This window comes from Anolis carolinensis, chromosome 4 (genome assembly GCF_035594765.1).
Source record: "Anolis carolinensis isolate JA03-04 chromosome 4, rAnoCar3.1.pri, whole genome shotgun sequence".
Lineage (NCBI taxonomy): Eukaryota > Metazoa > Chordata > Lepidosauria > Squamata > Dactyloidae > Anolis > Anolis carolinensis.
In genome coordinates this window covers 40,041,714-40,054,335 of record NC_085844.1, presented here as the reverse complement: position 1 = coordinate 40,054,335, position 12,622 = coordinate 40,041,714, and the positions used below count along the sequence as shown (strand labels likewise).

General features: G+C 38.7%; 1 long non-coding RNA gene across 1 annotated transcript in view; it reads left to right on the top strand.

The window, feature by feature from the left end:
• Positions 1–7,287, top strand: part of LOC103278520 (uncharacterized) — a 72,468-nt gene extending 65,181 nt beyond the window's left edge. Inside the window, exons 2-3 of the long non-coding RNA XR_506113.3 lie at positions 2,221–2,300; positions 4,435–7,287. This is a non-coding gene — a long non-coding RNA (uncharacterized LOC103278520). The remainder of the gene's footprint in view (positions 1–2,220; positions 2,301–4,434) is intronic.
• Positions 7,288–12,622: the final 5,335 nt, after the last annotated feature.

Sequence of the window (12,622 nt, the reverse complement as noted above, 5' to 3'; positions counted from 1 at the left end):
TGCTAGTCAGAATTTACAAAAGAATTCTGGTCTCTCTGAAACCAAGTAATAAGTAGCTAGGCATTTCTGGAAGAGAATATGAAAACAAGGGTTTGGACAGCTACATATCTGAAAGCTCCATCTTGTGCAGATGAAATGGATTATTGAGATCTTAAATTCTGAAGTTTGGTGACACACTTTGGCAGAGAAGGCAAACGGCATTGTAAAACTACAAATCCTAGGATTCCATATAATTGAGCCACAGCAGTTAAAGTGCTGCCAAACTGCATTAATTTTACAGTGAAGATGCACCATAACATGACAGATATGTAGACAAAATGGAAGTTGTAACATATAGCCATCTGGATGGCCTCCTGTATTATGTTAGTGATATTGTACAGGTAGTCCCCACGTTACAAAGAAGATAAGTTCTGTAGCTTGGCTGCTCTGGGTTTTCCGGGCTGTATGGCCATGTTCCAGAAGCATTCGCTTCTGACGTTTCACCCACATATCTATGGCAGGCATCCTCAGAAGTTGTGAGTTCTGTAGGTTTGTTCTTAGGTTGAATTCATTGTAAGTTGGATCAGGTACATTTTTAAAGTGTAACTCCAGCTTATATATATATATATATATATATATATATATATATATATATATATATAAAGCTTTCGATAGCATAGGGAAGGGTTAACATCCCCTTTCAGAAGATTTCACTGTACTTTCAGTCCCCATAATAACTCTTTCTGGAGTGAATTTCCCTTCTTAGGGGTGGATTTCTCTCACTTTCTGTTGTCTCGGCCATGTTTGTAAGTACAAGTCATTTGTAATTCGGGTATTTGTAACTCAGGAATTACATGCATATGTCTTCAAATCACCTGTTGATGTTTGCTTTGAGAAAACATTTCAGGATGAATAAAGCAACAGTGATATTTCCATGCGACATAATTCAGTATTCCCACCTTGCAGAGTGTTCTGGAGATATACAACACCAGGAAGATACAGCATTTCCTGCTCCAAAAATATGTTTTTGTGTAGAAAACATGTTTTGTAAACAGGAAACATTATATTTCACACAGTAAACACACAGTAACATGCTTTCTATACAAAAGGCAGGGTTTACACAGGAAAAAGACACATGTATTTGTGCATGGAATAATTCCCGAGAACACTTTACATCGTATCAACTTGGAAAGTATTCATCAGAAACATTTGCTTTCTCCCAGGGCAGGGAGAAAACTAGAGAAATTATTAATCCTTTCACATGAGACTGATATATGTGAAGTTTACTTTACTGCTGCTAAGTATTGCTACATTCTGCTTCCAGCTGCATATGTATAATGAGATCTTTCATGTGAACTGCCATGGCAACATCCCATTCAACCTTGAGAGGTATAGTTTAATGAGCTACTAGAGGTTTTTTACTCTGCTTCTAAATAACCTTCCCTGGACTGCAAATCACCAGAATCCATAGGACTTTGCATTGACAGTTTACATTGAAAAATAGCACTGGGATTGTGTAGTGCAAAAAAGATTGTGGATATTGTGTTGCTCTTCCCACATCTGTACTCTCACAGTGTGATGCCATCTTTTCAGATGGAGTAGCAAGGTTTGGGTTGGGAAGGTGGGTTTGCAATGGGTGGTGTATGTAGGAACGTTATTATTGATGCACAAAGCACTCACAATTGGCTCAAGCCTTCTAGTTTATGTCAACCACATATCCCTCCACTGCCAAGGAAAGGTTTACATCTTGGAGTAAATTCACTTCGAATCCTCTGTATCAAGCATGGAAAAGGTGATTGGGAGTATGTGCTGCCACCCTAACTGGAGAAGTTCAAACTTTCACTTCGAGTTTCCCAACCCTGTGTCCTATCAAAATAAGCTCTGTTCACTTTGAAACAGTTTCCACATTAATGGTTATACTGATGTTTCTTGCTCAAACTTGTCAGTTTTAAAATGCTGCGTAGTAAATTACTTCCAAGGAATTAAACTGTGATACTGTTTTACTTGCATGTTTTGAAAACTAATGTGTATACTTGAAAGATTTATTGATCTACAGACTGAGGCAAATGTTTATAGCTTGTATAGAACTAGCCATACAAATGAGGTCTTGGTTTTAAGTAGTGATTTCTTTTATGTTCTCTTTATAAAATCATTGGAGCAAATTGCTTGCTTACCCTTCTGATAAAAGCAGTAAGATATTAAATTTGGCACATATTTCCAAATCCCTGCTCTGTGTTTCAGGTTTGAACTCCACTGCATGTCTATGTACTAAACAAGAGAGGAAAATGCAAATAGCATGGAATCGGGAGAAGTGAAAGTAGGTGTGTAAACCTTCAATATTCTGTGCATTCAGCTTGTCTTCCACATTGATTTTCAAGAGAATCACAAAGGTTTATCAAAAAGGAGTTGGGATTATATAATTCCCTTAAATAAAAGTGGATCAACCATTCTTAGTACAACTTGGAAAGGGAATTTTGAACCATAAATCCAGAATACCCAGGTAGTGGTCAGGCCAGGGAACTTCAGTCTCAAAAGCAAATTTTCCAAGATATCACTATATATTTCAAGGATGGTACCCCACCTAACCTCTTCCTCTGTTTTCAAGAGTGCTAGGGGGGAAACAACACAACACAATGCAATAGTACCTTCTATGACATAAGAATGAAAGTTGCAATCCAGATGTCATTTTACATACTAGCATGGCAGGGTTTTATCTGTTTCAAATAAAATCCACAATTCAACCCTAATACATCAAGGGAAGAAGATATGCAAAATGTAAACCAGTGTGTAATCTTTCTTGAAACCTAGGGCATCGAAATGAAACATTAATGAGCACATTTACGAAAATATTCTGCATTTATAATTTCCAGATTGACTACTCATACGTGCTTTGAAAAGAGGACAGAATTCCAAATTTTTGCATCTCACTGCTCCTTTATTGATATCCATATTTAGTACAATTCACATTCATAGCCATGCTGAGTTCCCCAAATAATAAATAATAATAATAACTTTATTTATAACCCTCCTCCATCTCCCCAAAGGGACTTACAGCGGCTCACATGGGGACTAAGCCCAGAAGAGAAAGCAGAGATAAAAATTAAAAACACAGCAACAATATAATTAAAAGAGTTGAGCAGTAAAATAAAAACATCATAAAATACATCAGCGGGTATCAAAACTGAAAGTGGGGCTATTAAGATTACAAGGGAGGGGCAGGCATGTGCAAAAGGCAGGACCGTATTACCAAGAGTGGGAGTAATGTGCTCCCATGCTCTTTTCTGGGAGAATTGGAAAACCTGTACTGGGATTAACCACAATAGTGACTATGCATGCAAATTATTTATTACCTTCATTTAAGGCTTCCTAATAGTATGTATTTGTTTAATGATTGACTGGGGAGGGAAATGAAACATCATTTCATTTCTTTATTAAGGAAAATGAAACAGTGTCTGAAATATTTTGTGCACAATATTTTATGCTTAGGAGATCCATCCATGCTTACTTTTAATATGAGGGCTCAACTGAGATCTTGTATAAATTCCCTCTATAACTTTTTCCCTCTTTCACAAATGTCACCTGAAAGCATCTGCACTACTCAGAGAAGCTGACCTTTTAAAATTACATATTTATTAATTTATAACATTCATTTATTTGTCTGCATCTAAATTGTGAGATCAATGAAAATGAACACCAAAAGTTGACATTTTAAATACCATCTTTTCCCTTGTCACTCTGTCTGGTGTTTGCTTTGGCATTAAAAGACGGTTGCTGTTTCCCCTTATAACACCTCTTCAGACAACAGTGCCTTGTCTGCTCTAATCAGGAATATGTAGGCATTGTTTAAAACATGAAAGTGGAAAGTTCAGTCCATGGGTCACAAACAGCAAGGAGATTTTTTGGAGTCACTCAGAACATTTCACTCCATATTTTGAAACTCCTGCTAGATGCTGAGTATGATTTTGGTCAAGTTTGGTCAAGTGACATAGAAATTAATTTATCGGGTTTTTAAAAAGTCTTCTCCTGGATCAAAAACAGTCCAGAGGACCCATTAATTCTAACAAAATTTTCCTTGCAAAAAAACCAATAATATTTGAGGATGGGAAATAGAAGACTGCTCCAAAAATGCCATAGGGAGTGGGCAATCTCTTGGCAGTTGCTCACTCCTGATTTTGAAAGTATTTAACAGTATGAGGAAACTTCACAGGGTCTTAGCTATGAGCAAATGGATTCCTTTTCAACCTTCAAAATGAAACCTATTGTGTCATGTATGAGCACTGTCATTCTTTCTCCCTCAGAACCTTGCTTCACAAAGTATTCCTAAACTGTCTCAGTGGAAAACACATAGCAAATCTGTCTGGCTGAAGCCCTTGTTGTAAAAATCCAATGTGAAGTTGGCCACCTGTTCCCAAATCAGTCACCGCCTGTTTGTGTCTCTTTTTGTTTTGTTTTTAGTCAGACCCAGCATTTGGCAAGAGGAACTCCACCGTGTTCCTGTGGTCCACCTTACACGTCTCTTAGAGCTGTGACATGTTCCCATCTGGATGGCCTCCTGTGCTGTAGTCAGTGTTTCTGCATATGCCTTCATGCCACCTGTTGATATATGGCAACCCCATGAATTTTGTAAGGTTTTCTTAGAGAAGAAATACTCAGAGGTGCTTTGTCAAATGAAAATTCCACTAGGCACACTGCAAACTGCTGTACTTTCTGTCTATCATAGCTTGAACAACACATTGTGTTGTCATAGCAGCAAGTGGATAACAAGCTCAGACTCAGGTCTCAGAAAGTTTGCTGATTCCTGACACCAGCCTATGTTGGTTAGGGGATTCTACAAGTTGGAATTGCCGCAAAATATTTTAATGAACTCTGTTTCATTAAATGCATACAAGCCTACACCAGTGTTGTATATTGGCTTACTTCAGATGTGCAGATATATGCATGTTTGGTTTGCAGAAAGAGACAGAAGCAGCTCCTGATGGGTTGCCATGTCACTGAGAGAGAGGTCCAACATGGATGTGCATATTCACCTGGAAAACATTGGAAAGGTGCCATGACTTTTGTGGCATGAGTGGAAATCCCAACATGCCACACGTGGTTCATGAGCCACATGATCACTACCTCTGAATAGATGAGAAGGAACTGTGATTCTTTTCCTTTTACCTCCAAATTTGGGTGGAAGCGAATGACATTCATCTCAGTGAGATTGTGAATTTGTTCTGGGCTTTAGCATGTATTTTTAAAGGAGCTATTCAAGGTGTTGAATTTGTTTTGAGAATAGGTCTCAGCATTTTGGAAAACTCTCTTTAATTTGGGATCCAATTCCTTAGTGAATTCAGTGCTCTACTGATGTGAAAGCTAGCAGCTGCCACGGTTGATATCAAAATGGGACAATGTTTGCATTGTAAAGATAAGGTCGTTGGTCATACCACTGTGTCTCTTTGCCAATGATGCTGCATGGTAAACTCACTTGTTCTCCATTTGTTTTCCGCTATTCAGTTTGCTTGGTTGCCAAGCAACGTGCATTGCTAGGTATTTACATTAGCCATTAGCGCATGGCATGATTTTCTCAGTTTATGCTTAAAAACAAGCATGGACTTGAAAATGTTTTTTATGGCCATGGACCTGAAGATATGTCAGGTTCTCAGAGAGTGAAGTCATTTGCACACTCTCTCTTTCACACACACAGACATATACATACATACATACATACATACATACATACATACATACATATAGAGGAACACACTAGCAGACATGCTCCCCAATTATGTGCAATTTGTGTTGCAATCTATTTTATGGCATTTCTTCTGGTCATTCTCTTCATTGCATTCCACAGTCAGACTTGTCTCATCAAAGCAATATAAAGTGAAAATATGCAGGCTACAAGTAGCTTAATTGTTTCTCTTCAAACTTTATGCACAACAGCTATTTATGGTATGCCACCATCATTTGGGAGATCATTTAATATACATTTATCCACAATTATCTTCACTTCATATTGAAATTGATGAACACGTATTTTATGTTTGAACTGCATTGGTTTGAAAGGTAAAGGTTTCCCCTGACATTAAGTCTATTCGTGTCCTATTCTAGGGGTTGGTGCTCGTCTCCATTTCTAAGCCGAAGAGCCGGTGTTGTCCGTAGACATCTCCAAGATCATGTGGCCAGCATGACTGTATGGAGTACCTATTGATCTACTCATATTTTCATGTTTCCGAACTCCTAGGTTGGCAGAAGCTGGGGCTAACAGCGGGAGCTCACCCCGCTCCCAGATTCGAACCACCGACCTTTCAGTCAGCAAGTTCAGCAGCTCAGTGGTTTAACACTTTATATATATTATAAATTGCATAGAATTTCCCCAAATGAGTTTTTCAGCTGGTATAATAGAACAGGCAAAGCTAGTTGCACTGTCACAATTCTTCCTCTAGTATCTCTCCTTTAGCGTCTTTCCTATTCATTCAAACAGACAGGCACTCCAAATCTCTCAATCTTTGGAAAGTCCAGGGTGATCTGTAAACCAATTTGAAAATTGGAAAAAGGGTTTTTTTTTTCCGTTCCTGGGAACTCTCCCCAGTGAGATTAGATCAGCACCCTCTCTCCTGATCTTCAAGGGAAAAAAACAAAAGTTGTGGTTGTGAGACCAGGCTTTTGGCCAGTAATGCAATGCAAAGAATAATCAGGAAATATGTGCTATGACAATTGGAATGGCCACGGTGTACGATTTTGGGATCATGTGATTTTAATATTTATATTAGGATGTTTTTAATTTTTGTCTTAGAGCTTACATGCTGTATATGCCTATGTTTAATGGTTTTAATGATTTTAATTTATAGTTATATGTTAGTGTTTAGTTATTGTGATATTATTGTATTATATGTATGCTGGCATTAAATTCTTATGCACTTTTACGCATCAGCCCTATCCTCAAAATTGATTTGCACCAGTCCGCCCACCCATGCCCAGAAATTGATTTTTATTTCAGGCTTATTGGTTGTTGGTTTGATAGTTGCCTTTTTATTTTATTTTATAATTGTTGTTGTTCTATTCTGTTTTATAATATTGTTTATGTATTTTAGTGTGTTATATGTTAACTATGTTGATCGGGCTTGTCCCCAAGTAAACCGCCCAAATCTCTCTGGGGAGATGGAGGCAGGGTACAAAAATAAAGTTGTTGTTGTTGTTGTTGTTATGTTATTATTCTTGTCATTAATATGTTGTAAACCTCCTTGAGTCCCCCCCAGGGGTGAGAAAGGCGATATATAAATATACTAAATAAATGAAATAAATAATACATTCCTCGATTCTTTATTTTCATGGAGTTAGTTTATTTTCTACATGCAATTAAAATTTGAAATTAGATCCAGCTATTATTCCAATGACTGAGATGAGTGTTTATTGTAATTTTGTGTGTGTGTGTGTGTGTCAGGAGCGACTTGAGAAACTGCAAGTCACTTCTGGCGTGAGATAATTGGCCATCTGCAAGGAAGATGCCCAGGAGATGCCCAGAGGTTTTTACCATCCTTGTGGGAGGCTTCTCTCATGTCCCCACATGGACCTGGAGCTGATAGAGGGAGCTCATCCGCGCTCTCCCCAGGTTGGATTCGAACCAGCAACCTTCAATTTTGCAACCCAACCTTCAAGTCAGCAGTTTGCTGGCATAAGGGTTTAACCCATTGCACCACCACGGGTGCAATTGCAAACACAATTTCAGAAGGTAAACACAATTTCACAAGCTGAAGCACAAACCGGTTAGTGAGACCACATTCCTTCCAGTATGATGTGCCTAGAATTTACAACTCCCATCACAAAAGGATTAAAATTATTCCTTATTAGGTTATAATCATTATGTTTCTTGATGTTTTAATAGGAATTACAATGAATTTGTGAAGTGTGATTGATTCTGCACACAATGTCTCTGGCAAAACTGCAACATAATTACAGACATTTAGCCAGCAGCACTAACAATTTCTAAAGAATAAAGTATGTGACAGCTGAGATGCTGGTAGATGTTAGTCCAGCTGCAGTTTTATTACCTTGTCATAAAGATCCTCAGATCTGCAAATTAGGACATTTAAAACCTCAAACTCAGGTAAACCCTAATAAGATTTTTCTGTAAACAGCCGTCATATGACTCTATGGGACATGGGTGGAATTATTTTAATTGTTGCATCAATATTGAAAATGTATATGCTGTCCTTATGTGGCGATCACAGCTATATTCCTAAGACAGTGAATCTGCTCCAGGTTTTAGTCCAAACTGTAAAGGATCTAGCTAAACTGTTGAACCTGTTTCAGGGTTTGGTGTACTGACATTAGACGCTACAAGCATCTGATCCACCAACTATCACTGGTTTTGATACAAAAACCATTTTCATTGCACTATCATGGAGACCTCTGCTAAATACTTATAGCCAAAAGCTGGAGTTGGGTACATTCAGGCCACATTTTTCTTATTTATGTTTGAACAGACTCACTACATTCTTAAGTAGGATTATTTTTTCAGCATATAATCCTGACTTCAGTACCAGAAAGAAAACCAGAAAATAAAAGTGTTGTAAAGAAAAATGTGACTGTCCAATCGTTGTTAGGTTAGAATTCCCATCAACTTGAGTCCAGCAGAACCTATGAAAGGGAATGCTGTAAGCTGCGGTCCAACAACATTTCCCAACCGTTAATTTAAAGTAGAAAATGATTCCTCTCAAACGATCACATTTCCAGCACAGAAAGGCCAGGGACATTGTATTTCTGTTTCCCATTTCTGCTTGATCTTTACTAAGGCTTTTAAACTATCCAATTAAAACACGTCTTTGATTATCTTTAAGAAAGAATAGTTTTCCTTGATTCCAAACCTGAATGTGATTCATGAAGCCCTCCAGATGTTGCTACATTCCAACTTCCAAGAGCCCGAATTAACACAGCCAAGAACCTCTTGAAATCCATGTAATTCCCACTTCTGTTGAAATGTCTGTTTTGAAAGAAATAAATGCCTTGCTTTTGATATAATATCAAAAGCCATATAAAATTAATACAAAGGCTAAAATACTTTATCTCCCTAGCAGAAAGCAAAAAAATATCTGAACAATTGATTGGATCCAGACTTATTCCATAGCTACGCTATAGAATCAAAGCAGCAACTGTATTTTACAAGCCTTCTATGCCAAAAAAAAGAAAAAAAACTCTGGTGCTGCACAATATTGAGCCATGACAGTTAAAATGGTGTCAAACTGCATTAATTCTACAGTTTAGATGCATTCTTAGTCATGCTTAGAGTAGACACATTTAAATAATTGAAGTGGACCTTCAGTTAATCTCAGTAATGCCATTGACCTTACTCCAAGTGCAATTAATAGTTTCCAAATACAGTAGAATCTCACTTATCCAACACTCACTTATCCAACATTCTGGATTATCCAACACATTTTTGTAGTCAATGTTTTCAAAACATTGTGATATTTTGGTGCTAAATTCATAAATACAGTAATTACTACATAGCATTACTGCGTATTGAATTACTTTTTCTGTCAAATTTGTTGTATAACATGATGTTTTGGTGCTTAATTTGTAAAATCATAACCTAATTTGATGTTTAATAGGCTTTTCCTTAATCCCTCATTATTATCCAACATATTCACTTATCCAACGTCCTGCTGGCCCGTTTATGTTGGATAAGTGAGACTCTACTGTATGTATGGATTTCCAAATACAAAACTGTCCACATGGATGGCAGAAAGAGTGACACCTTTGTTCTTGATGGTTTGATGCCCAAAATTGTTGAAAATCAATATATATATAAATCAGAGTATGTCTGTCTGTCTGTCTGTCTGCCTGTCTGCCTATCTATACTACAAAGGCTATCGCTAAATAAAATGACCTTCTGTAATGTCACTGAGAAAGAAAGGTGACATATGTATGAAGGGAAGGGAGGAAGGAAGGACGGAGCCACAAGAAAGAGCCATGTTGCTATGGAGACATTGTGAGGTAGGTTGAAGACTGGAGAAAGGATGGAAGGGTGGAAGGAAAGAGAGAAGTGGAGGGAGAGAGGGAAAAGAAAGAGGAATGGGTATGAGGGTAGAGAAAGAAGGGAAGCAAAGGAGGCAGTGATCCCCTGACGCCAATGGCAATGCTGAGTTTATACGCTAGTCATATATAAAAGTATCTTTAGGCTATGTGTATAAGGCATGCATGGGGAAACTAAAGCCCAGGGGCCATATGCAGCTCTCTGGGCACTTACCTCTGGCCCTCCTCATTCTCCCTGTCCTTCTGGCATATTTAAAGCATAATAAAACAGAAACACAACATCCTCCATTAAAAGCACCATATGCCACAATGTATTCTTATGCCAAAAAAATGGAGGAGGAAGGCACGCAGCAAATGAGAGCCCTTTGGAGCACTCTCAGCCACTTCATAACTTTCCCTCCTTCCAGCATAAAGATGGTGTGAGCAGCCTGTCCTTATGCCAGGAGGGAGGCCCAAGGAAGACATGTGGCAGCTGAGAGCCCTCTGGAGCACTCAGCCGCCACCTGTCTCGTCCTCCCAGCATAATGCCAAGAGGACAGCCCGAGGGATAGGGAGAGGAGGATTGGGGTAGTCGCCACATGTCCTGCCTTCCTCCTGGCATAAGGATGTGGTGAGCAGTCCTGTCCTTATGCCAGGAGAACAACCTGAGGATGAGAATTTGCTTTGACAGAGATTTGTCTCCCAACACACAGTTTTAAAAGCAACCCAAAAATGCATTTCTCTTCCCTTCAGAGGCTTCCCGTTTTCCAGCTAATCTCAGGCTACACCGAGGCATTCCTTTCCATTGCAAACGATCTGCCCAAGATAGCAATGGAGCTTCTTGACTGTCAAGGCCAAACAGTTCATTATCTTGCACCTGAACAGGAGCCTGAGACAAATCAAGCTCATTATTTCCCATGGGAATGTCTCCCTGGTTTTCATCTGTGACAGGCTGGTTCAGGAGTTCATCCACAGGCTGCGCTTCTTGCACTTCTGAACCAGCCTGTGTAACTCCATGATTCCTCATCCCCATGACATCATCCTGGAATTCATCTTGCATCCCATCATCTGACTCCTGCATCTGTAACCCAAAATCCCCTTCCTCATCTTCACTCTGGCACTGCTGCTGAGTTACAACACTCTGCCCAATCCTGCCCCTGCCCTATCCTTGGCCCTCCCCTCCCGGGCCGGCTCCGCCTAGCGTGTGCCTGGCTGTCCTCCCTCCCAGCCTGGCCTGGCCCTTCTGGCCGGACTCAAAATGCAGCCCCAAAGCAAAAAAGTTTGCCCATGCCTGGTATAAGGTATATATGGGGGAAAATGTCTAGACTTGAGTCCCATCTAGAAGATACCTATTTGTGTACACAGTAGAGTCTTGTTTATCCAACATAAACGGCAGAATGTTGGATAAACAAAAATTTTGGATAATTTTTTAAGGAAAAGCCTATTAAACATCAAATTATGTTATGATTTTACAAATGAAGCACCAAAACATAATGTTTTACAACAAATTGACGGAAAAAGCAGTTCGATACATAGTAACATTATGTAGTAATTACTTTATTTACAAATTTAGCACCAAAACATCGCAATGTGTTGAAAACGTTGACTACAAAAACACTGACTACTAAAAAATGACTTACAAATAAAGATAGAATTGCATACAATGAACTTACAGTAACAACATTGTCAGAAGTTAAATCTGTAAAAAGTTCAGTCCTTGCTGCATAGAGATCTGGGTGGGAGGCAGACTGTTGGATAATTCAGAACATTGGATAAGCCAAGGTTGGATAAGCGAGACTCCACTGTATATGCAAGTACAGGTATTTGAAAATTAAAGAAAACCTGAAATTTATAAATATTTATGGTCCCAAGCATTTCTGATAAGGGATACTTAACCTGTAAACCTAAATGATTTGAAAGGATGTTACATATTTAAACTACTGTAATATTAGTTGAAAGTGTATAAATGTTAAGTAGGCTTCTTCTTTCTTTACAGACCATTTCTAAATCTCTCACCACAACTTAAACTCATGTTTCCAGACAAGACCAGGGCATTCATTGCACAGAAATGACTTGTTGCATGAGGTAATGGTATATGTGCTGGCCTTCGGTGTGCTTAGGATTGCACCAGAATAGTCTGGTTCTATGGCAAGGTTTAATTTAGCATCTCAAAGAGTGATCACACTAAGGTTGGGTCAAGTTCCAATGACGGCACATGGGAACACGTCGCTTTAGCACTGCAGCTCAGTGAAATTAGTCTGCATACTAATGGTTTAGCCCTTCCAACACCAGAATACTTTCTGGATTTCTCAGCTGGTTTAAAAAGAAGCTGACTGTTTCTTCATGAAGGTAAGTGTTTTTCTTTCTTCAATCTGAAAACCCCCCAATTGTTTTTTGAATGCAATGACATTATACATAATAACTTGCTGGCTGAAATGCAGCCACTATCCAGGGAAGCTTATTTAACAGTTTATTACAGACTTATTGATTTAAGATAATGCTTCCTCCACAAGCTTTGGGGGAGATAAAACTATTCTCACAATTTCCTCCTCGATTTCACAGCCTCTCATTGCACTTCCCAAATGTTTCAGTCTCTTTCAAAGCACATGTGTGTTATAATAGGAAAGCTATTTGCACTGATGACAAG